The following is a 24346-nucleotide window of genomic DNA, read 5'->3' on the forward strand; positions in this document are numbered from 1 at the left end:
TCATCTGTACATACCCAAGCCTGCCATCCCATTTCCCTGCACTTCCCCTCTTACTTTTGTCCAAGATATTCATTCAGCAGTCAGCATGCTCCTAAGGAATACTTTGGGTTTATTGAACAAGTGGTTCCTGATTGTTGCAGGTTGCATTACTTGGTACTCTTCCTGCATCTCTAGGTCTGCAACCAAAGTGCACTTTCTCACTCAAACTGGAGTTATTGTGAGATATCTTGGAACATGAATGGGGAATACACCACTCAGAAACCTCTGGCTAACTGTTTTTGGGGTTGTGCATACGGCTGGGGCTGGGAGGGTGGCGATGCCCGGGGCTGGGAGGGTGGTGATGCCCCTTCGCCATCTACAGTGGCTGTAGCCACATTCAGCACCAAGCAGCTCACATGGAACAGGTCCCTCCAGGCAGTTTAGCTAGTGCTCCTGGTGGCTGTGCATGCCCAGAGGTGGAAAAGCACTCAGCATCTCACAGATGCAAAACTAATGACTTTTAAATCTAATATGGCCAAGTTTTCATGCCAATTATCAAATGAATGTTCCTATTTCCTGTAAAGATGTACTTTGTAATACTCTCAGCTACACTTTAACTGGCTACACGATGCAGGTTGTCTGGGCGAACAAGCTGTAAAAGAAGCTAAGTGCCAATTAAAGCTCTGGGAAGCGGCTCTTTAGCATGAACCCAGCGAGGCACTGTAGCATACATAATGTCTCTTACACAAACCCTGAGCTGCTGCCTCTCATTTCTAATACACTGCAGCAACACCTGCCTTATGGGACCCAGGACATTCCTGTGGAAAATCAACAATGGCAGGCTTTTGGAAAAACACTCTGTTTATTTTTAATCTAATTGTTCCAAACCATATCAAGTGGAAGGAAAGGTTTTTGACATTATCCCTCTGTTAGACTTAAATGACAGAGAAGATCAACAGAGCAGTTTGCTGTTAATTACATATTTACTGTTACCAAGCTGAAAGTAGCTTTGGGATCAAATTCTGTCAGTCCTCCAAGACAAGGTCTTAAGCAATTGGGCTGATTATACTTCCCTAAGTTTACATGCACTGAATTTTTCATACTTCCTTATGTTTAAATCAATTGTATTGTGGGAGAAAACAAATAAATGGGTTTTTTCCCTATTTACTTCTTTCCACAGTCTCCTGTCTGTTTATGTACACAGACTAGAATTCTCTCTGCAGTTTCTCTAGGGGTGATAACAGCAAGGCTTTTTTCCTCTGCAAACATATACGACTTTGCTCAATTAATAGAAACATGGAAAAGACGGACCAGCAACAGATGCAGGTAGGTAAACAATTGCTAAGCGTTGAACTAAATTACTTTCTAAATTATTTTTTCACAGTATTCACACTTCTCAGTATTTGGAAGGAGTCTGCCATTTCTACCTGTGTTTTACAGTTTATTTTATATTTACTTGTCAAAGTCACTGGTTTTATTTCTTCAATTTTCTCCTCATCTTCTCAGCTCACAGGACTGTTTTTGCTTTTTTCTTTGTGGAGAGAAAATTCCTTCAATATGCCAACATCAGTGTATCCTGCTGTTGCTTTCAGCTCCGTCTCCTCTACTGAAAGGTGGGAGCAAAGACTTGGCAGCCTTTTAAACTTATTTTGATTCAGCTTCCAGTTTACAAACATTATGAACAAGCACTGAGTCAGCTTTCAGAAAATGGGGTAGCTTTGCAAGCACCATGAGATCCTGATTGTTTTCTCTTTTACAGGAGGATGTAACTTGTTATGTTTTACTTGATGCAAAATTACATTTCTTTTCCTTTTTCTTCCCTTGAAAAAATAGCCTGCTCAGCTGTACAGGAAAATGCAGAAAGTATCTGTACAGGAAAGTGCAGAAAGAATGTCTCAGGAACTTGAAGAGAAACAAGGACAGGATGCAAAATATTCAAAGATTGGTTCCTCCATCTAAGGGACAGGGGGAAAATGTTCTGGGATAATTGTAATGCATAAAGAAAGCAATGTCTTACATTCTGGTTCCCTTTGTTAGAAGTGTCGCTGAAAATCTTCCCCTGTGCCTGGGAGATTAAATCAAAACTATGTCAAAGTAGGTTCTGGAGCCCCCAGGTGCCACTAAGCCACTTAGGAGAGCAAGCATGCAACAGGCAAGGCCGCTGGTACTTTATAAAGCTGGGCGGTTTGAGAGGAATATTCTGCTGTTAGATTCCAGCTGGTATTTTCCTGTACTGGTTTCTGGGTGCAGCCTGTACTTGCTTCTCTGCAACTTTCTGTTATAAAAACGATTTTTACGATTACAAGCTTGGCTCATAATCCCTAATGTCAGGAATATTTTTATCTGCTTAGTGTATTCTTTTGGAAAGCATGGAGGAAATAGCCTGGATTGTCTTCCTTGGCCAGATCATCTTCAGAGTAGATCTCAGATATCCTTGGGAATACCATGAGGACACCAGTATTCTGTAGGTATGCTGAGCCTTTTTATCTCCTCCTCAGCAGAGCTGTGACTTTGTGTTCTCTGGAAGAACACCTGAAATCTAAAGCTATCTCAGTTATCTGTTAAAAACTCTACTTATCTTCCCTTTCAGCCAAGTGCTTTGATTTTTCATCAAGATTGCAGTAGGAATTCTTTGGTGTTCATATTCTCTGTATCAGTTACCAGTATTCAGATGCCTCTGACTTTTCTTGCTATCGGAAAGGGTAGATTAGTAATTTTTTTCCTTGCTTTTGCTAATATTTTCTCCTACACATTGACAGCTATTCAATGTCAGTGAACAAATTCTTTCCAAACACAGCTTGGCAACAGCCACTAAACAGGAAATACATAAAAATATTTTTAAAAATTAAAAGTGTTCATTTTGCACTATCTAGAAAATTATGTAAGTCAAAGAAGTGCTATCAAATATTCAGAATAAATGTAGAAAACAGAATTTAGGGTGGATATTTAAATTGTAAAAATATCTGTGTGATCAGAATGCATGAAAAATTACAGCCTGAAAATAAGCCACAATCTTAGCAAGGTTTATATTTGGGGTTTTTTTAATAATAAGACCTTGCTAAAAAACTTACATGTGCTTTCCCAGCAAACAGCAATTTTTAGTTGGTGACAAGACACTTACCAATATTTGGAATATCTAAAATTTGGGATATCTAAAATTATACCAGGATAAAATCTATTGTAGGAGAGCTAAAAAAGAACTAACTGGTTCTTGCTTTCTTCCAAGTCATCCTGCCTACAAAGTTGTTACTCCTGATTATGCTGTTTCAAGTTGGGGTTTTTTCCTGGGCAAGACAAAAGCAGAGGTAGCATCTTTGTTACTTCCCCAGGCTCCAGAGACTCTTCCTTTCTCTCATCCGCAACACATTTTCATGTTCTTGCTTTATTCACTGCTCCAAGTGCTTTGGGTTCCAGCTGGTTTTCTTTGGGTTTGGAGCTCCTGTAATAGCTAAGGTGGGTGGGTTTTTGGATGTAATGTGAGCAACTCCTGATACACAGATTTTACTGGCAATTAAGCCCCTCGGTGTCATCCTTGCAATGTATGCAGGTGAAACACTGGGAGGGCACAGCCACAAGCAAGTCTGGTCACTTGGCCCAGGTGAGCAGGGTTTCTTAGGTTCTTGTTTTTCATGTTGTTTGGTTTTTTTCTCTTTGGATGTCATTGCTAATCCATTAAATATACCTGGTAAAGTAGCAGGGAAGCACAGGGAGAGGGCATAAGTCAAAAATGGTACCCGTGGCAATTTCTGGATAATTTTTGAGTGCTGAACATAAATGGTAACCAGATAACCGATGTACTTGCTGTGCAGCTGTCACCTTGCCTGGGAATATATGTAGGAACAAAGACCAGTAAATGCCCTGACACCTCTTAAGAGGCATATTTCATGTACAAGGATATTAGCAATTCAAAAGCTAAACTGGGATCTAAGAAAGGTCATTGTCTGGTCAGACAGTTTATTTTTGACCTAAGCAGTGTTTAATTTAAGAAGCAGAAGGACTGGGATAAGCAAATACAAACCTAAATGGGCAGCTGGCTGCTGGGTGATGTTGAAGCTGAGTCACCCTAAAGGGCAACCCATTTGTACCCTTGATCAAGAGAGGAGAAAGGTGCAGGCAAGAATGAGAGAAAGAACACCCTCCCTGCTCAATATGATGCTCTGGTATCAGTGAAATCAAGCCATTCCTGTTCCAATAGCAAGGAAAGAAAAAAGGAAAGGCAAATAGAGAAAGATGTAAATTTTAAATACAATCTGCCTATATATCCATGCAAATTAGCTGAAACCCTTGGTGTGTCCAAGTAAAAGCAATGTTTTAAAGACTGTAATCTGTTTTTTGTAGTATTTCTTAATTCCAATGTGTATTACAAATTTATGCAGTATGAATAAAACCTGAGCTTTCTCATAACAACTCAGGAGTGAAAGTAATGAACAATCTTAGTATGGCTTTCTTATAAATAAAACATGTTACTAGGTTTTGTTTAGGGTCTTAAGTCCTCAGCTCTATGCTCGTGAGTGGAATAATGAGGTTCTGTTTTTAAGGTTGAGGTTTTTTTTCAATATAAGCATGAATTTGTCACTTTTAAAAAGGAACTTTCTTCTGTTTCAGATAATTTTTTTTTCATCATTTGAGCCTCTTGCATCACCCAGCTCTGTTTCTTGCCGAGTCTAGTTTCCTCATCCTTCACTACCATCAAAAGTGTTCTTTTGGGGAGGAGCTTTTGGCTGCCTCAGAAGAGTTCCTGTCTTTTCTATTTCAGCTTAGGTTTCCCTTATAGCCCTCCCTCTTCCACCTTGGGCACAGAGGTGCTGTTGCAATACTTAAAAGCAGTATCTCATAGATCAGGTGTGACAGAACTCCCTGAAACCTCTGTAAAAAGCTTTTTGCCCAGTTCCCTCCTGAAATATCACTGAAGTAGTTGTTTGACAGATTTGTGTAGCTATAAAAGCTCTCAATTGCTGTTATTACACAAGTGTCTGAAAATATATTGATAGGCTTAAGTCTCCGTATTTTTGATTCCACCCACTAAACACAGCCCTAGTCTGTTTCTCTGGCTGATTACCTTTTTCCTCTTGTCCACTTTCATCTGTTAGTTTGACTCTGGAGAAAAAAAAAAAAAAAAAAAAAAAAAAGACAATTATCATTGCCATGGCCTCAACAGTAGCTGGCAAAAAAGGGGGAGAGGAATAAAATACTTCCAGTGCTCCAGTGTATAAATCATAAAAGCTGAAGTGAGGTTCCTGCTTACTTCATCCCAGTGCATCAGAATCCACTTCTGGTGCCTTCCCCACAGCTCTGACCTGTGTCTGAGAGTCCGGACGCCTGTGCCAAGCACACCCTGGGATATCAGGGACAGTAACGTGGAGTGGAGAAGAAGGTGCTGCTCATCTTTTTAGGCTGCATTACTAACACTGGGTGCAGCATTATGGCTTGTTTGCTGGTTGCTTATGGGATTTAGAAAACTAGTGAGAGTTGCTGAGTCATATGGATCACCTCAAAAGCAATTTGGCTTTGGTAAAGCACAAAATTAAGCAAAAGTCCCTGCTTCAAAAGATGCACAGAGGCCCATAGCTAACCTGGCCATATGTGCAGCACCCAAGGATGTTTTAATAGGAGAGGGGCTGGACTGGGGCAATGAACTACCAGTTCTGCTGTCACAAGGAGCAAGAGTGGTAACTGCAGGGGAAACAGTCACACCAGGTGTGCTGTCATTAACTTTTCCTGCCTTTGACCCATTATGCTGTACAGCAATTGCAACCTTTTTGTGCAGAACATAAATTGACAGAACTGTCTGGACATCCAGATAACTGGGCAGCCAAGTCCATTCACCTGGGACCAGGACAGAATTTTGAGTAGTTCTCAATGAACTACAAACCTAGAGTAAGAAAACATGTTATACCTGTGTATGCCATACCACTTATCAACACTTCCTGTGCTATGTGCTCCATATCTTCACCAAAACAAAATTATCTCTTCATTCTTCTGAGACACACTCTCTTGGACACAATGGGAAGATGAGAAAGATTTTCTGGAAGTTTACTTGGCTCTGTATTTTTTGACAGTAAATCTTCCCTTGTTTTCTGTGATCTTGAGATTCTCAACAATTAATTTTCCAAACCTAAATGCCAGTGGGTCGGTTTATAAATGTTTTGGAGTTAAAATATGTAGAATTTAAGCCCTAAATTAAGTATACAAAGTATTTACATAATTTAGGACTCATTAATTGCTTTGATACAGACATGCCTATTAAATTGATGAGAATGCCTCAAAATTTTATTTTGAATGTCTCAGTAAAGGTTTTCGGAAACTTTCTGAACTGCATTTGGAAACCTTGCCTGGTCTGCCACTGTTTTTCATCACAGGAGACTGGAATATATTTAGCTTCAAGAAAAATGATTTAGTTAAAATGTAGATTGAAAGTTCCCATGGCACTGGAGAGTTTTTAGGGAACATATTTTACAAATTGATACTAAAGTGTCTTCTTTTGCTTACATTTGTGCCTTGGGGTTTGGGCAGGTGGGAATGGCTGTCATTTTGAAAAGAAATAAAAACACATCTCTGGAGAGTGCTCTACTACGCATACATCTCCATTTCTATTTCACACTAGGCACTTAAAGCACATCTTCAAATTACAGGTATGCAGGAGTTCACAACTTACCTAGTGGAGTTTAATGATGAAGAGATGCTTCCTGTGTGTTTAAGGATTTTCAGCAAACTTAGCACAAATGAGATAATCAGTCTTGCTGCAACCCTTACATCAGGTAGGTATTTAACTGAAAAGAAGACAACCCTGATGCTTTTGTAGCTTCTGGAAGAAAGCCCTTGAAGGGCAGCATAATGTCACACAGGCCTGTGTCCTGGCAGCTACTTGCTTCAGTTAGCCTCTCGTCCAGGTGTGCTTCTTGATATGCATAAAATTTGCTTCCCATGTGTACATTCTTCAACCATAATCTCTGAAAACTACTCAAACATGTTCCTCAGGTACAGGATAACTGGCTGGTTTTGGGATTTTGGTTTGTTTGGTTTTTTTAAACCCAAAGGGGGTAGCTTCATTCTGGAACATGTTTACGGTTTAAGTGACAAATGGTCTGTGAAAGCCTCAGAGGCAACTCGGTATTAATGAGGCCAGGCAGTCCCCATTGTTGCTCATTGTGGTGAGCCAATTGGAACTATATAAAGTGAAACAGAGATAGAATCTAGCAAGGTAGTACCCCTAAAAATTATAAAAATAAAACATCTTGCTTCTGCTCTTTCCAGCACCTCGAGAATACAGTGCTGCTCTCTTGTTTGCTTCTTTCAACACAGGCTATGTTCTATTTCTTAATGCTATCTTTCTTCATTTTTCATCCCTGCCTAAAAAATTTTGTCAACATTTTGTAAAGGCGATTTGCTGATTTCATTTCTGTCAGTTTTTGTTTGTTCTCTTCTGAAGACACACGAGAGACCACAGCAGTTCAGAGCATTGTAGTATACAAGGACTCATTACTTCAAGAACAGGAGAATAGAGGCAAAATTTTTAATCTAAGTCTAACCACCTAAATCTAACATTAATCATCATTCTAAATTAACCCTCTAAACTCTTCTTACAAGTATTATCTTGCAAAGTGTACTCCCATTAAAGTTGTCTCACTCTTCCTTCCTTGCCTACCAGGGGCACGCAAGGATGGACTCTTCATATGAGCAACATACTGTGAACAGAGGTCTTGCTAGTTTTGTTCAGGTTTAATTTTCAACCTCTTTTTTTTACAGCTTCCAGCCATCCCATGGAAATGTTTATTTTGCAGATGGTCAGCTTGACCTACTGACTTTATAATAGGAAACTATTCCTATGTCTCAGTTTATCATAACACAGATAAACAAGTGCAGCCCAAGCCATTCTGAAGAACTGAGGAGACAGGTGTTCCAAGTCAAAAGTTTAATAAGAGGTATCTTCAAGGAAAACCTCCTGTAACAGGGTAGGTATTCTTTCCCCTCAATGTCTCTGAAATACAGTATTTTCTTGGTTAAGTCATCTGCTTTCATGAAGGAGACTACTGTAATAACAGTAAGAGTGAAGAATGTAACATTTAAATTGCCTTTACAGTTAAAAAGGAAAAAGATACAGATGGTGTATGAAATTTTAAATGTCTCTATCTCATATATGGTCCTCTGCTTCAGTGTAGAGTCAAAATATAAAATTGTTTTCTTCATCCATTAGATACATATATTTTCATACACAAAAGATTGAAAGTTGTTACAGAAGAACTGAATATTTGACTTGTACTTGCACTTAATGCTCAGCCTGGATCAGTGGCAGAAAAGTCTCCACTGTGACACAGAAAAACTATTGGTAAACATTAAATGTACAGAGCTCACCAGAATTTGCCTTATATCATCAGAACCTCACACTGCTCAACCTCAAAGCGGCATGCAAGGTACTCATTTTCAGATTCAGAAAGACACGGTGACTTGAATAACAAATTACAAGTCCTAAAATTTAATATCTGTCTGATTTTCCCAGGGCACTTGAATTCAAATGTAATTAATTACAAAAATTGATCGCAAAACCAGTGGAACAGGAAGTTAGCCAGAGCTGAAGCTGTTGAGCTGCTGCTTCCACAACAATATCACAATTCTTTGTGCATTTCTGTGATTTCTGTGACACTTAAGAGTGTTGGAATTCAATGGAGTGGAAATGAAAGCCAGCAATGTGAATTGCAATATGACATTCTGACAGCAGATTTACTGGTTAGTCATTTCTCAAGTATGTTTAAGACACTGGACTGATAATTAGAAAAATACTGATTTCCTGTCACATAGGAAGAAAAATATTAGAAAATATTTTATACTTTATTTAAATATAATAAAATATTTAGAAAATATTCTGCTCCCTATATTACTGCTTAAGTCACACAAACAGACTGTATGCAACAACAAATTAACTCAGTTTTGACCAAGTAGAAACCAGAAGAGTGTAGGCATTTAAACTACTGCTAGATATCAGTGGACTTACAAAAAATCTACCAGGAAAAAAAATCACATGTTTGAGCAGTTTTGCTTTTAAATTTGGATGGGTGAAGGAAGGAAATTATTATTATTTTGAATAACACATACTAATAATGCAAAATCCTGGCATGGAATCGCCTCTGTAAGCAAAACCATACCTACATATCATTACCCTCACATTTTAATTAAGGGCAAAAGAAGAAGCACGTTATGTGTAATGCCAAGAATTTATTTTAAGTCCAAATGGAAAATTACCTGTCTAATTAAATAATGTTTATTATCCCACAGAAGCCCACAGAAGTCATCATGGAAAAAATAAGTACTTTAAAAGAAAGAAATTGAATAGTATAGAGCTGTCATACTCCTGCTTCCTAGTATCTGCTACTTCTCCTGGTATTATGCTCAGCCTTCCAGTGCCCCTTGGGCATTGAAGCTTTCAGAAGTAAGAGAGAATCATGCAGCTCAAATCTTTGGCCATGAAGAATATGATATTTTTGATTTCTCCCTTCTCATCTTGGGAGCTTCTTGAAGTAATATTTCTGTGTTTGCTAATGTGTCGTGCACCTTGCTTCCTCTTTACTGAGTAGTTCATGGTGCAGCTGAATTTCCTATCCACGGTCTATTTCACACAAGCTGTTGGGGTCACCGAGCCAGCAGCTGTGATGGCTGAGGGGCTGGAGAGCCCCGAGGTAGCAGAGGCCTGCTGGTAGAAAAAGTCAGATGTTTGAAATAGCCTTCTTATTTCTGTAAAGAAAGGAAAAGCCTCTCCCACAATGTCTTGGGAATGAATTGTAACCCTACACACCCCAGACCCTGGTTAAAGGAAAAGTCCATCTCCCAGCGACCTGTGCGGCTGCATGCTTGACCTGCTTCCCGGCTCTGCCCTTTCCCTCCCCTCACTGGTTCCCTTCCCTGGTCCCGCCTTTGTACCGCCCCCGTGCCCTCACATCACTGGCTCTGTGACACTGTGTAAGTCTGCTTACGAGCAGCCTGCTTCGGCTTCGTCTCTGGCTTCCTCTGCCGAGGACGGAGTAAACCTCAATCGAGGAATTTACCATGCAGCGAGCCCTCCTGACTCTTTGTCCCTGGTAATATTGAGCTATCTGGCTTAAGTGTGTGTGTGTGTGTGTGTGTGATATCAGCGCCTGAACAGCTACACAGGGGAAAGGGAGAAGCTTGCTAGCATGCTATGTGGCTGCACCTGAAGCGAACTCTTGCCAGAGACGCTCCAGGGAAAAAGCAGTGAACTCCCCTCCACTACTCCAACAAGCTGCATGTTTGTTCTCCATTCTCTTTGTGCCTCTGCATGAGGTTTTGCTCAGCTCTCAGTCTGCATTTCTCCAGCTGAGCACTGGTGAGCTGTGTATAGTGCTGGGGCTCCTGTGTGAGACTGTCCCATCTCTTACCATCCCATGCTTGCACTTCTCTAGACCATCTCCTGTGTCCCTGCTTTCCAAGGTCTCTGCTATCGTGCCATGTCTTTTACAGAGAATATCAGGATAAAACTATTGTACCATACTAAGATAAGAAAAAATACAGCAAATTCAGCATCACCACATGGTCATTAGAAGAAATTCTGTTATAGCTAAGCTGGGAAATTGCAGGCAGATCAAGAGAAGTTGAGACAAAGTAAACTTGAAAAGCTGCTGTCCTGAGGCCTTGCAAACTCAATAGTGCTGCTAGCATGGCAATACAGTATGTACTGGGCACCAGGGCTACACTGCACCAGCTACGGAATTATATATGTTATCTTCTTTAGTAATGTGATTCCTGTTGGGGACATCACTCTTGGAAACATTTTGGAACTACTTCAGCCAGTTTTTTATATGTCATGTCATTTCTGTGGCACCATATTTTCTGTCCTCGAAGGATTTGTGGTCCCAGTTCCTGGCTTTTTAATGAGAAGGCTGACAGCAGGTTTCAGTCATTCCTACTCCTGGATGGGCCATCATCATCTCTCACACTTCAAGTCACGGCACTTCATCCACCCTAAATGTTACCCATTGTGGGATGTGGTAGTAGGTCAAGGAATATGAAAAACAGGCTCCTCTCTGATGGGCTACTCTGGAGCTTTGAATGTAAGCTGTTTGCTTACATTCATCTTGATATGTTAAATTAATACAAAGTTCAAGAAATGATTGGTCATGAAGGATGCAGTTAAGCACGTTATTCAAAAGAAATAAAAAAATGGGGCACAGGGTTAGATATTAGCTCCCACATTTACAATAATTTGGTAACTGCTTTGGTTTGCTCTCTCTGGTTGCCCCCAGATTAATGTCTTACATGGAGAGTTCAAACATACTCCTCTAGTGTAGAAGGCAGAGGTTCTAAGGACTTGTGCAAAAATCCCCAGGGCTTTGGAGGAAATGAATCTTCTAATTCATCACTTGAGTCCTTTTGACATAGCTGTTTCTCCATTGGTTACCTTCAGTGTTGCTGCAGTAATAAATCACACCCAGTAAAAGCACGTGTGGAAGCTGAATGACGTTTTGTGTTTCTGATTTGCTCTGTTAATGCATAAATATACCGTTATACATAGCTATAGAGAGTAAAATACACAGCATCTTTTGACAAGCCACAGCTGACAGCAAATTCCCTCAGATGAGTTCACTCTCATGACCTAATAATAGGGTGTGGTTTTGTTCCATCTCAGCAAACATACACCAAATATTGATGGCTGCTGTTGGACCCAGCTGGTGGGAGCTTTGGGGTGGGTCGGACGGTCGGGACGGATGGATCTCTGAAGTCAGATCTTGGAACATGCGGTTTATTGCAAAGGGCATGGGTACAGGGGCACTGCTTAGAGCTGCCAGGCGCAGTTCGGAGCAGGCCCAGGAGAGCAAGAGTGTAAAAGTAAGAGCAAGTAAGTAGAGTGGAGTGAGAGATAAGTAAGAGAGGAATGAGAGTGTGAGAGAGTAATGAGAATGGAATGGTGAAGTCCTGGTTACAATACAATAAATCATCTTCTGTACTGAATATTCTAATTGTCACTAACCAATCTAATACAAGATACAAATCCTATAGCATTTACCTACAGCCTATAAGAGTTCTTAAATTACCATAGAGTGTTACATCTTAACTCCTAAAAACTACTCTTTGGACCCCTTCTGCTGAGCTAGTAGGGTCTGCTCTGACCCTTGGACCTGCCTGCAAGCAGAGGGTATTGTTCAATCAAGAGGGGATTACCTTCAGTCGGCCATACCATTGTTTTCCAGTTGTTCAGTAACTAAGACTTGGTATTTCAAAGGTGGCTTTCATTTCAATGTCGCTTATAGTTTTCATATTCCCAAAATCTTTTGTCAGGCAATCATATTTATAAGGCTTTCCTGTTTCATCTTCCCCAACACCCAGCCTAACAGTGAACTTAAACTTTTGAGTCACCCAATTCTTTCTCTCATGTTCATAGTTTCAGTTCCCAGGGCCTCATTCTGCTGAGGGTAAATGGATATGTGACTGAAAACCAGGCAGCTTTGTGGGATCTTATCAAAAACTGTTCTGTGTGGGAAGTGGAGGAGACATACATCCCCATTTTTTGTCCACGGTGAGAGTTGGGGACCCTTTTCTTTGGGCAGAGGGTACACAGTCATGATGGAGACCTGTATGCATGGTGTAGTTCTAGTCTGAAAATTAACTTTGCAAACAAAATATCAAATGAAACCTTGCTTCTGGTTGCTCTACTAAAAGAAACTAAGTGACATGGAAAAGCTGTTGTCCCTGTGATGCTCAACCAGTCTCTTCACATCAGTGCTTTATTCTGGCTGTATAATTTTAGCACCATCTTTACAAAAAAGTGACCTTTACCTGCCTTCAGTGCAATTAACAACTAGCCTTTCTTGCAGACCTAGTAACCAGTGGTACTGTGCATGCAGTGCCTGTCTCTGAGAAGCGTATGCTTCCTAGAGCTGACAGCTAAAATTAAAAATGCCTGCTTTATCATTTGATGTTAACAGGAATGATGCGGAGTGCATTCAGAGAAGGATCTATTGTATAAAACAAAGCCTTTCTTCCAGTCACTCTGGAGAACAATACCGTGTGAGAACAGTGCTGTGCTTTAAATCATTAAAGATAACTTCTTGCCAGGTAATGCGAGATAATGATAGCACATAATATTCTTCTCTTGCTGCTTCTTTCTCATGTATTGATTGGCTATATCCTGTAGGTGTGATAGACTGGGGTGCTTACACTCTATTCCTCTGAGCACTTTGAAGAAACTACTACATTTGTCAAATGACAAAAAGAATCATCTTAAGAGAGTCAATTGAGATACATCAAAAGCAACTGGAAAATCTGCAGTCCCAGGTGAGCTGTTACTTGAAGATTATCCAGCTTTCGACTCATCTGTGGTTTGTCTTTGAAAAGTTCTGCTGAACGCAGTCCGTATTTGAGAACTGAGCACCAGAATTTTTTTGTTTATTTTCTGGGCTCCCTTCCCTCCCTATCTCCTGGGAAAAAAAGATAAAAAAGCAGCATGATTAGAGGGATTGTGGGCCACATGGTACTTGTACCATGGGAACTGTGGGGTTACCATTGCCTAGTTAAAGGTTACTTGTTTGAACACACCTTTTATTAAAATAAAATTTTTTAAAAATTACAAAAAGTTTCTAAATCCATCCACAAAAAATATTCCGATTGTACAAGCATTGAAACAATGATACTACATTTAATGTATTAATGTTTTTTGAAATTTTTCTTAACTCAGGAGTTTTCATATAGGCATTAGGAACGTGCAATCAGCTGCTGTAACCTCTTATCCAAATGCAATGCAGATGCTAATAACATCTGAAATTATTGCCAAACACCAAGTTTGCTGGGAATGAAACAGATGTTGACCAGTTTGAAAGACATAGACCTTCTTCTTCCTAAACCTGAAATACAGAAGTCAATGTTTGCTTTAAAGTAGTAATAAGTTTAGGGATTTTAGGTTTTAAGGAATAGGATATATTAGTAGTTTACAGCCAAGCCATTTCCTAAATGCTGCTATGGAATTGTCTTCCTTAGTCTGTGGAAGGAGTAGTCAAAAAAAAGTTCAAATGCAAGTATGTCTTTCAGGATCTTGAGCCTAAGCCCAGCATTTGGTTTCCAAGGAGAATTCTTCCATTAAGAACTGTTGCATTAGATGAAGGGACAAGGGGTAAATAAACATCTGCTGTTCACAGGAATTTGCATCACAAAACTGTACAGCTTAGTGTTTCTTCAGATGACAAAGTTCTTGTTCTCATCAACAAACTTCTAATAGTGTGAACAAGGACATCTGCTTGTTTCTGCCATATTTAGGGAACAGAAAATTACTGTTTGGTCAAATTATAATTTTGTGATGCATAATACCATTCTTTTTAATCCTGATTTCTGGATCTGTCTTTTCTTGAGGGAAAAAGAGATCATAAGACTTTCCTTAAATATATTTAATGTCTAATTGCTGTCTTAACAGTTGAAATTTTCCTTATCGACTAGATATGCAGTGGTTGCATAGTTCTAAAAATTACTTAGCATGTTCATTTTTAGACTACCTCATTCCATCTTTCTGTCATGTTATGCTCTGTTTCAAACTATTCTGCTATTTTCCAAGAAGATGCTTGACAGAGTTGGTATTAATAATCAGAGATGAAGACAATGAAGACACAGCACCTCAGGTAATTTCTACCCATTGCTAGGTAGCGATAAAAGGACAGGAAAATATTTCATATTTTATTTGTCTTTACAGCCTCACAAGCGAATATGAAGCTGATTTAGTTAATCCATATGAAATCAGTTCTCCTGTGTCCATTGCACTGTCTGCTCACAGCTGTGCAGTGTCACACAAACCCTTCTGCCCCCTGCAGCAGCTGGAGCTGCAGTGTTTGTGCCTTGGCACCACCTGCTCTTTAGCTGAACAGGGCTGCACCTCCAGAGCCTGGGTCTCAGCACCGCAGCCTGCTCTGTGACAGAGGGCAGCTATTGGAGCTTCCTTCAGAAAGAGGGACTTCTCTTTCCAGAGCAGTAAGCGCTCTCTTTTCAAGAGCCTTATTCCATTGCTGGGACCCATTTGTGCTTTTATCTCTTTGAACATGTGTAGTTGAGGAAGATGGATTTTGCACACTGTTTCTTAAATGTTTGCTTTCTTTCCAGCTCTTTGGTAAAGTGGGAATTAAAGAGTGCACCATTCTACCATTACTCATGACTTGCAGGTGTTCTGCAGGGTATGGTTTGGTATCTTCTCACTCTCATTTTCTTTCCCAACTCCACTCACTCCATTATGCCTCACTTCAGAAGATCAGGCTTTCCTTCTACATCATGGACGCTTCTCTCTGCTTCACTGTTAACTGCATTTTTGGCTATCCTAAATTTTTGAATTATCCCTTTTTGCCTGTCCTCAGTCTCATAGCCCATGTGTTTTTTATCTCCATAGTGACATCTATCTACCTGTTGCTTCATCAGATTTTCCATTCAAGTCACGTCATTTCAGGTAAGTTAGTTTTGTTTAGGGTTTCACCACTGCACTCTGGGCAAAATCTGTTTGGTTTATTAAGGATTTCTGACTACAGTTTATATAAGAATCAGATTCTTGGACACATCTCAAGTCTTGCACAAGTCGTCAGCCAGAAATATGCTCACATAAGAATGGTCAGTAGTTGTGTTGATTATTTTTGAATCTGTTTCTAATAGAAAAGCTGAAATCACTCCAGCTACAGGAAAGCACATTGACTCCAGCTCTTGTGATGTTCTTTGCAAGGCTGGTAATACTCTTCTCTTTTATCCCTTCAGCTCACCTGTATATTTGATAATTTTTCTGCTCTTCTTAAGGGGTTTACAAACAAGTTCCTCAGTATCAAAGTTTCCATTTATATTTCTTTCTTCTCTAGAACAAATTACATCTCCCTATATAGTTGATACATTGATCAGAAATTACCAATAAATTAAGTTACAAGTCAAATTATTTGTATTTCAGAATTTCTCCTTCAGTTTACCAAATGCACACCTCTTCTGTTCTTAGTATTATTTCCTTAAAATTTCTTTCGGGATTGTTGCTTCTCACCAAGTTAACCAACAGATTACTTTTGTCTTCATCTAGTCTTCTTTTTTGTTCTGAAGTTTGTCTATTCCAGCATTGATTACTTTGGTTTTGTTGTGCATATCTTCTGTATCTTGGTATTTAATTGCCTAGTAGCATAATCTCTACATTCTATTTAGCCCAATGTTTGCAGCTCTTACTCAATCCTGCTTCATTTATGCCAAGTTGTTAGCTCTCCCAAAAGAATTATGAAAGAAGGATTTAGTAAAGTTAAGAGTTTAGAGCATGTAGAATACATGCACTGATGCACTGATGGTCCATAAATGAAGCAAATAAAGGTTTCATGAATCACCAAGAACCAGCTATCATACAAGTGCTGAAACTTTACTTTAACAGTTAACTTGATACACTTGTGTTACTGCCATACTGAATATTTTTTTCTTAGTATATCTCACATTTATCTAAACTATATAAACTATTGGCTTTTCAGTCTGAGGGCAGTCTCTAGCTCCTAGAACTGCCTCTCCGGAGGATAGAAAAGGTGCAGATATTGGAGCCACCTCTGCTGAACTGAAAGCTTCCTGCTATGAAGCTTTTCTTTTTGTTCTTTGGACAGCTCTTTTATTCCATATTCTATTGTACCTTCTTTGATTGAAATCCCTTGCCAATTGCTCTTGAAAAATCTAAATATAACTACATCTTCTGAATTTCCCTTTATCTTGGTGGTAATACCTTCAAAGGACCCTTGCAGTTAAGATAAATGGTTTCTCCACTGTACAAAGGAATAAGGAATAACACTTCAGCTGTGCATGGATCCAAAGGAATTTTGACAAACGTGTGCATTTTATCATGGTGGCTTTATACTACCTCTTTATACCACAGTGTTCCAGTTTGGCCAAATCTAGAAATATATCCTCTGAGAGAAGGCAGGCTACAACCACCCCCCGCCCCAGGTTCAGAAAAAAAAATTTTCCTTGAAGGAAAGTGAAAGAGATAAAAACTATTTATTTAACAAACACACAGGAAAAGGGATTATGATGCTAAATAATAAAACCTCTTGCTCTGCTGAGAGAAACTTGGGAAAATTTCAGAGTCCCTCTGTAGTCTCTTTCTTCCCCCCTCCTTGGAGCTGGGACAGGGTGGTGAGCCCACCTCCAGGGCCAAGGACTCGGTGGAAAGTCCTCCCATTGTATTCTGATGTTGAAACAGTCCAGCAGAGAGAAAAGGAAAAAAACAAAGTCCCAGGAAGACAAAAGTTCAACTCTCCGGAGGAAAAGGAGCTGAGGAAAAAAAGCTGCTGAAAGCTGTCTGGAAAGAAAAGTAAGCTGGGTGCTTCCCTTCCCTCTTGCTGTCCTGCCACAGTTGAAAAAAGTCTCTGTCTCTGTGTGACCTTGAACAAGCTGCAAACTGCTTTGAAAAAATTTTGCTCAGTTTTTCTTCCCCCCTCTCAGGCTCAGTTTAAAGCCATAGAAAGGCACAAAAATTAATTTCTGGGCATAGGGCAGTGATATGGGATATACATCAAAAAGTCACCCCAAGACACACAGCCTTTTCAAGTAAAGAATCATTGCTTTTGCTAGAGTCCATTTTTTCTAAATTCTCTCTTGAATGACAAAATCTTTTGAGGATTTTCAAGTGAAGAGGGGTTAAGCTCTTTATTGCATGCTTCTTGGAATTAAATCACTTATCAAAGAATAGTAAATGAATTCCTAAAATGTAGTGATAGCACAATGCAGAAAAGTGATGAATAATATATACTTTTCAAAATGCAGTGCAAACCTTTATTCTTAGGAAAGAAAAAGATAAAAAAGAAGAGACAATAGCCATTGTAGCACATAGTTTAAGTGATACTAACTTTTTTCCCAGAAAGGAAGTAAAAATGCATTCACATTTTTGAGAATTTGTGTTCATTTTCATGTATAAACATACTTTAGCTATTTTTTTTTTTTAAATGGAGAGAAGTTTCACGTAAAAAAAATCAGCTGAAAGTAGCTGAAAGCTGTTACAGCAATGTTACATATGGTAATATGTTCCTGTTCTCCCTTTAGAATTTTCTTATAGCACTTCTGGGAACAGACTAGGTGGTGAGAAGGGCCCTTGGGCTGAACCAGATCACAAATTTACCTGTAGTATTTTGGCCTCACACTTACAAAATTGATACATGCATTTGTTCCATCAAGAAAGTCCAAATAGAATTTTATGCTGAGTGACCACTCTTACAAAGCCAGTATTCTTCATGCAAAGAATATTACAGAAGTACCTTCTGCGCATAACGTGTTTTCTATGTGTGGAAAATGTATGCAAAATAGCTCTTAAGGAATCCCAAGGAGAGATATAATTTAGTGCTGGACTAGTGTGATCTATGAAAATTTACCATTCAAACTGCTCATGTCATATTCCCATTTTTGATAAGTATTTTTATTTGATAAATTTTCATTCTGCTCATCCTCCAGTCTTCTGGAGAGTTTAGTTAACAGCCAACCTCAAGACCTTTGAGAAGAAAAAGTGAAGGGACATTTCATAATCTCATTTCCTAAGTTTCCTAAAAACAGAAAATACAGAGTTCAGGTGGTAATGCCCAGGAAATTGTATGCCTGCAGTCTGTATGTTTGCCCTGCATGGGAAAGGTGGTTTGATGTCACCAGAACAGACCCAGGGTGAATGATCTCTGAGAAAGCAGGTGTCCACAGCTGAAGTGACCTTTTTTTTTATAAGGGTAGTTAGACATTTGGAAAGGCGGGTTGCAGCTTATTTCTGTAGTTGTTTCTTTGTGCTGCTACATCAGGGGGCATGCTGAATCTTAGCATTAACTTAAAATGTCACTCGCTAACCTTTTGAACAGTCATTCAGTGAGTCTTTACTATTTAACGACAGGCATACATAATTAAGTGCCTAAATTTTGTGCACCTTTTTCCTAGAGGGCTTTTCACTAGGGCCACAAACAGCTAGGTCTTCATTCTGGAGGCAGCATAGCCCCATGAACAAATGTCTTTGTTTGGTTTCATGCTTTCTGACAAATACTAACGAAACAGTGCTAGAATAAAAATTAAAATACTCCATGCACACAATCGGCTTTTGGCTTTACATTGTGCAAAATAGAAACTCGTCCCCAGAAAAAATCATGCTGTGTCTCACAGGGGCTGTCTACCTGGTTGGAAACCCATTTAGTGTTAGCAGGGAACTAGAAAAAGTCAAACTTTGCACTTATTCATGAGTTACTCTGTAAAATCAAACAGGGATAACTCTTAAGTAGACTAACCAAGCAGAAGTGGTGCAGATCTCAGCATAGCTGGCCTCTTCCTTTCTCTGAGGAGTACATGGATGGTCACAAAAGCAAGCACCAAACGAATTTTACTTGAGGGATCAATTCTGTCATTTCTCTGCCCAGAAATGTAAGGGGAAAAGGGCCACATGCAAAAAGTGGACTCTAAAAGGTACCATAGTCAGGATAAAGACTTTCCATCTCCAAAGAAAACTAGATCACCTGGATGATGAGCATATTGTGTTTTCTTTTTGAACCGTGGGGATCATCCCCTTGCTCCTGAGATACAGTATTGCAGTCCCTCATTCCCCACCTTACCTTTAGCTCTGCACTGGCGAAGTGTTTCTTTTGTAGCCAAGCAGTTTCAAACGTGGTTTTGAAACAGTGAAGATTGTGCAAATGCTGTCAAAACTGATTTGCCAGACCTAATCAGAAGTCTGGCAAATTCTTTCTTTGTGAGCCCTGCTCGATGGCTGACACATGCACCTTGTGGAAGAGGCATGCAGGTGAGAGTCACACAGATCTGCACACCACAGCTGTCTCCTGGGCTGCCACTGAGCTGGGTTTTGTGATGCTCTCAAGGTGCTGGGCCACCATGGTAGCTTCACTAAAGCTTCGTGCACTAAATACTGAGAGATTAAGGCAAGGCAGACCTCTAAAAGGCATTTGTGACAAAGCAGGGGCTGATGTAAGGAGGCCCCATGTACTGAATCTTGCTTGTTTCAGACTCATTGAAGAGTAAGTTTTTTGAAAGAGAAATTGTTCTCAGTATTTTTAAAAGGGTTCTTGCACAAACAAAACAAACCCTGGCCTTAAAATGCTGTTTGAGTGTGTATAGTAAATGCTTTTGTGCTTTCCAAGAACATGAGAAACCTAATTTCAAATTCTGAGGTAGTTTTTATATAATTAAAGAACCACTGATTTTTCCCAGGGGATCGTTTGTGTACACAGGCCAGAGTGTCACTGAAACACAAGTTTTTCCCTTTGTCATTTGACACATGGAGGCACATGGAAGAGGAAATACAGTAAAATAAATTTTTTTTAAAATCTGTTCTGTTAAATACCACATAGGGAAGACCAAAAAATCAGATCAAACAAAGAGCAGCCTAAGGTGCAGTTGCAGAAACTTCTGTATTCTGTAAGTGGTATTTGGCATTACAGGAAGAATTAACACATTTAATATTGACCTGGTTTGGTTAGGTTTCAGTGTATAAATTATGGCATTTCTTAGCACTTCAATGGACATTAACTTCCCTGGAAAAATATCCAAGTCTCCCAGAAAGAGGTGTGTACTCCTTTTGCTGTTGTTACACACCTATTTTCATGTAACTCTCTATTGTTTCACTCACATTTGCTGCACATCAAAACACAATTGTCATAGTGGTCATTCAGGGAGCCATTAATATTTTTCCCTCAAGCATGCAGAATTTGGTGTCTATTAAAAAACTGGTCTCCTAGGACCTTTACCCTGTATACTGATCTTAAAATTGCAAATATGGTGATATATGTTACTGTATCTTATTTCTCAGTGAAAAGTTTTCTTGTAATTATAGATACTGGCTACATGTTTTAACATCTTCATTTTGAAACCAGTTCATAGTTGAGAGCAAGACGTTTACTTTTCTTACTGCTGTTGACAAAGGCTGCGTGAAATACCAAATTCAGGAGCACCTGTATGGCTTATAGAGTATAGTTAGCAAGTGCTTTGGAAAAGGCCATTTGTTTGCTGAAACACAAATACTTCCACTCATCTTTTAGCACACAAATGATGATGAAGCTCATCTTCTGCCGTCGTAATTTTATTATGGTGATTGGATCAACTCAGGATTAAAGCTTCTTAGATTTGGCAATCACCTGTTACACTACTGCAGGTCATGCTTTTGACAAGAGGACTAATTGGATTGCATCTGTGAAGGTTTTATTATATTTATGTTTTTCCATTAGAATAGCTCCCAAACCATTTTAGAGACAGCTCATTGTACTTTGCTGCCTTTTTTTATTCAGAACAAAAAATTAACTTTTCTTCAATTAGATTGTTCTCACATTCCCTCAAGTGTCAAAAAGATAGAAGTGCTTTTATTTCAGATGGCTGAAAACTCCACCCACACATACATCTTGAACGATTAAAGACAGGGGAAGGGTGTCTGTGTGAACTAAGCAAATGGCTTTGTCTTGGATAGAGACCAGGCCTCTCTCACTACAGATTTCATTCCTGAAAGGGATCAGAACGTTAATGTATATACAATTGGGAAAATAATGCGATGTTACAGCTCCTATAATTCACCTTGCCCCACATTTCTCTGTTGTGCTAGAAGAAATAGAATGCCAGAGAGCAGTAAATAAAGCTGTATGTTAATACAAGTCTAAATTATAAGGCATGGCATGAGTAATGCTTTTAGTTAAACTGGCTGGGGTAAAAACTTATAGATGCTGTTAGTCTTCATGCTTCAGGATGTACATTGATCACTCAAAAAGGTTGAGAAACATTTATCCCCTTGCATTTAATTTATCCTCCTTTCACTGCAACTTTATTGAGTATGAGCATGATTGTTTGCATTCTGGTTTATTTGTTTTTCCCTATTGTTGACTTCAGCTGAAGATTACGTGAAATATTGATTTAGCCTGATAAAATAATGCCTGGTCATACTAGCAGCAAGTAGTAGAGAGGCATTATGTGGCCACATGTGAACTGATAAGGGTTTTATTGGTTTTCTGATTTCCTGAAAAAGAGGAGTGTCAGATCTGTCTTAGGAAGATTAACCTGTCATTAACCTAAGTGCTACCAAGAAGATAAAGGCTTGCCAGCCAATAAGCTGTTAATTGAAAACTTTTTTTCCGATAGTAGTCAATCAGTGAAATGTAAAAGCATCCAGTTTCACTCAATGTTTTTCTAGGAAAACTGCAAGCAGGATGTTGCACAAGAAAATGGTGCTTTAAAGAAATGCCTCTCTCCTGAAAGCTTGTCACTTTCAGAACTGTGAACTGGGATTTTTTTAGCATGGAGATGTGTTCATTCATTACCCAGAAATGTATTTAAGATCTCTATGCACCCCAGGCATAGCAGTAAGTCACATCTGGAATGTCCTCTAGAAATCTCAAGACTTTTTCAAAAAGAAACATATTCTGTAATGTGACACAGAGAAGGAGACATCCCAGGGATTGATTTCAGATTGTGAAGGCAATCAAGATACATGTTTTTAAGGTAAAAATAGCTCCAACCTAGCTTATTTCCTTTGTAATTTTGCAGGTACCTCTTCCCAATCTCAAGGAAATCACCTGTTTTGTGAACCGCGGATGTTGTTAAAATTGATGTGGAAAACAATGATCCAGAAATTATCTGTGTGAGGAATTTCTTTAAAACGCCAGAGCTGTTGTATGGTAACAAATTGTATCAGAATTGAACACGGGGGTGATGCTAAACCTCCTGCTGCTTAAAAAAACATTTTTTGAACTGGTGTCTTACAGTGCTGTACTATCATTGCCGGTTGAAAGCATTTGTGCATAAATATGAATTTACCATGGTTCTTGTAAACCATGACAAAAGGCTGTGCTGTGGCAGGAAAAGTAACACGGATGGACTTTGAAAGTCTAAAAGCCAGTAATACTCTTAATATGGTGACTGAGCACTCTAAATCTCTGGCTTGGGATATCATTTGCCTTAATTACTTGTGGATCATCTGTCTTAAAGTGCTGACTTGTTCCTGAAAACATAAGGTTGGTGATGCAGTGAAAGTGAACTGAAAAATCTGATCTATAGCTTCAATTAATATTTTCTTACAAGTAATTACACAAACATAAACAACTTAGAAAAATATCAAACCCTCAAAATAGCAGGTTTATCTTTTATTCTCTCTTTACCCCCCTTTCCAAAGGAAAAAAAAAAAAAAAAAAGAAAAGCTACTGATACAGTAAATCAGAGATAAAGACATCCAAAATGTATGAACTTTCAGAAATGGAAATTTGATAGGCAGAGGCCAGTTTCCAAAATTATAAAGAAATACTGCAAAAGTAATTTATTGAAAATATTTAGAACTGAATGCTCCAGAATCAAGAAGACGAAGTGTAGGAAGAAGTTAAATCAGGCAAAGCTTAGACAGTATTAACAGGTTATGTTCATTAATTAGTTGTAGCATTTCACCACAGTACAAAACAGGATTTTTAGAGTACAAAGAGCATAAAAAAATCCTAATGTCATTTTTAATTGAACAAAAGAAATCTGCACCAATTTCTGGCAACTTTGGTGGAGAAAGAGAAGGACATTCAAATCAAGAAGAAGTAGTAGCAGTAGGTTTGCATTAGGAATTAGCAGTTAATTTAAGAGCAGAACATTCCTGAGTTGATTGAAAGCAAACTAAGTCCATCAAACTAAATGTCAGCAAAGTTTTGAGTGCTTATAGCACACAACTGTTTCTCATAAGGGATACAAAGTTTGGCACTGAGCAAGGCTCCAAGGGTATGTTACATTTTTTATCAGACGTTGGAATTCATCCATTTTGGGGTGGTATCACAGGAAGCTGTTTTGGTTGCAATCCTTTTTGTCAAGATGAACCATAGTTGTGTTACTTTTGTTTACATTTTGTTCCATGTTTTTCCTTCAATTGAATACCTGTCTGTATGCAAATAAACTCATTTTTAAGAGGCAGCATGAATGATAGAATTGCAGCATAAATTAGTATCATCTCACCTGATTTTTGCAGGTCTTACCAAATCATGTTACAAATGAAATTCCCCACTTAGCTGTATCCTTTCTGTAATAGATGGCCCCTGTGCCTGCTGATGTGCAAACAAAAGTTGAATCTATACACAATACTTGGTGCTGTGAAACCAACTACATCCTGAGGACACTTTTTTGTGTTACACTATTTTTTTTTTTTTTTAATTAAGCATTCACCATAACACAAGTTTTACCCACCCTGTATCATTCAATCCCAGTCTGTCTTTAATTCCTGCTTAGATACTGTTCTGGTTGTACTGTAAATGGTGAATAGCTATAAACTCATTCCAAATGGTTATGCTTTAAACATTAACTTTTCAAAATTACTGCATAATTCTCTCCAGGTATGCCACCCCCACAATGCTTATGTTTTGTGATTCCATGGGAGTTTCTTTTAGCCCTTTATCACTGCCTCAGTTTG

At 39.0% G+C, this 24346-nt stretch overlaps 1 long non-coding RNA gene across 2 annotated transcripts in view; it reads left to right on the plus strand.

Annotated features, from left to right (window-relative positions):
- The first annotated feature begins 381 nt into the window (after positions 1-381).
- LOC121666250 overlaps positions 382-24346 on the plus strand; it is a 30862-nt gene continuing 6897 nt past the window's right edge. Inside the window, exons 1-10 of one of the 2 annotated variants that reach the window (XR_006016630.1) lie at positions 382-1305; positions 2331-2447; positions 6612-6737; positions 7726-7931; positions 9250-9491; positions 12912-13041; positions 13121-13260; positions 15347-15403; positions 22459-22552; positions 23909-23950. This is a non-coding gene — a long non-coding RNA (uncharacterized LOC121666250). Of the gene's footprint in view, positions 1306-2330; positions 2448-6611; positions 6738-7725; positions 7932-9249; positions 9492-12911; positions 13042-13120; positions 13261-15346; positions 15404-22458; positions 23951-24346 lie in introns of both variants that reach the window. The other variant, XR_006016629.1, reaches the window with a different exon arrangement.

The sequence above is a fragment of the Corvus kubaryi genome, unplaced genomic scaffold (assembly GCF_017639235.1).
Source record: "Corvus kubaryi isolate FWS band 111438036 unplaced genomic scaffold, C.kubaryi_AGA036_p1.0 37341, whole genome shotgun sequence".
Taxonomy (NCBI): Eukaryota; Metazoa; Chordata; class Aves; order Passeriformes; family Corvidae; genus Corvus; species Corvus kubaryi.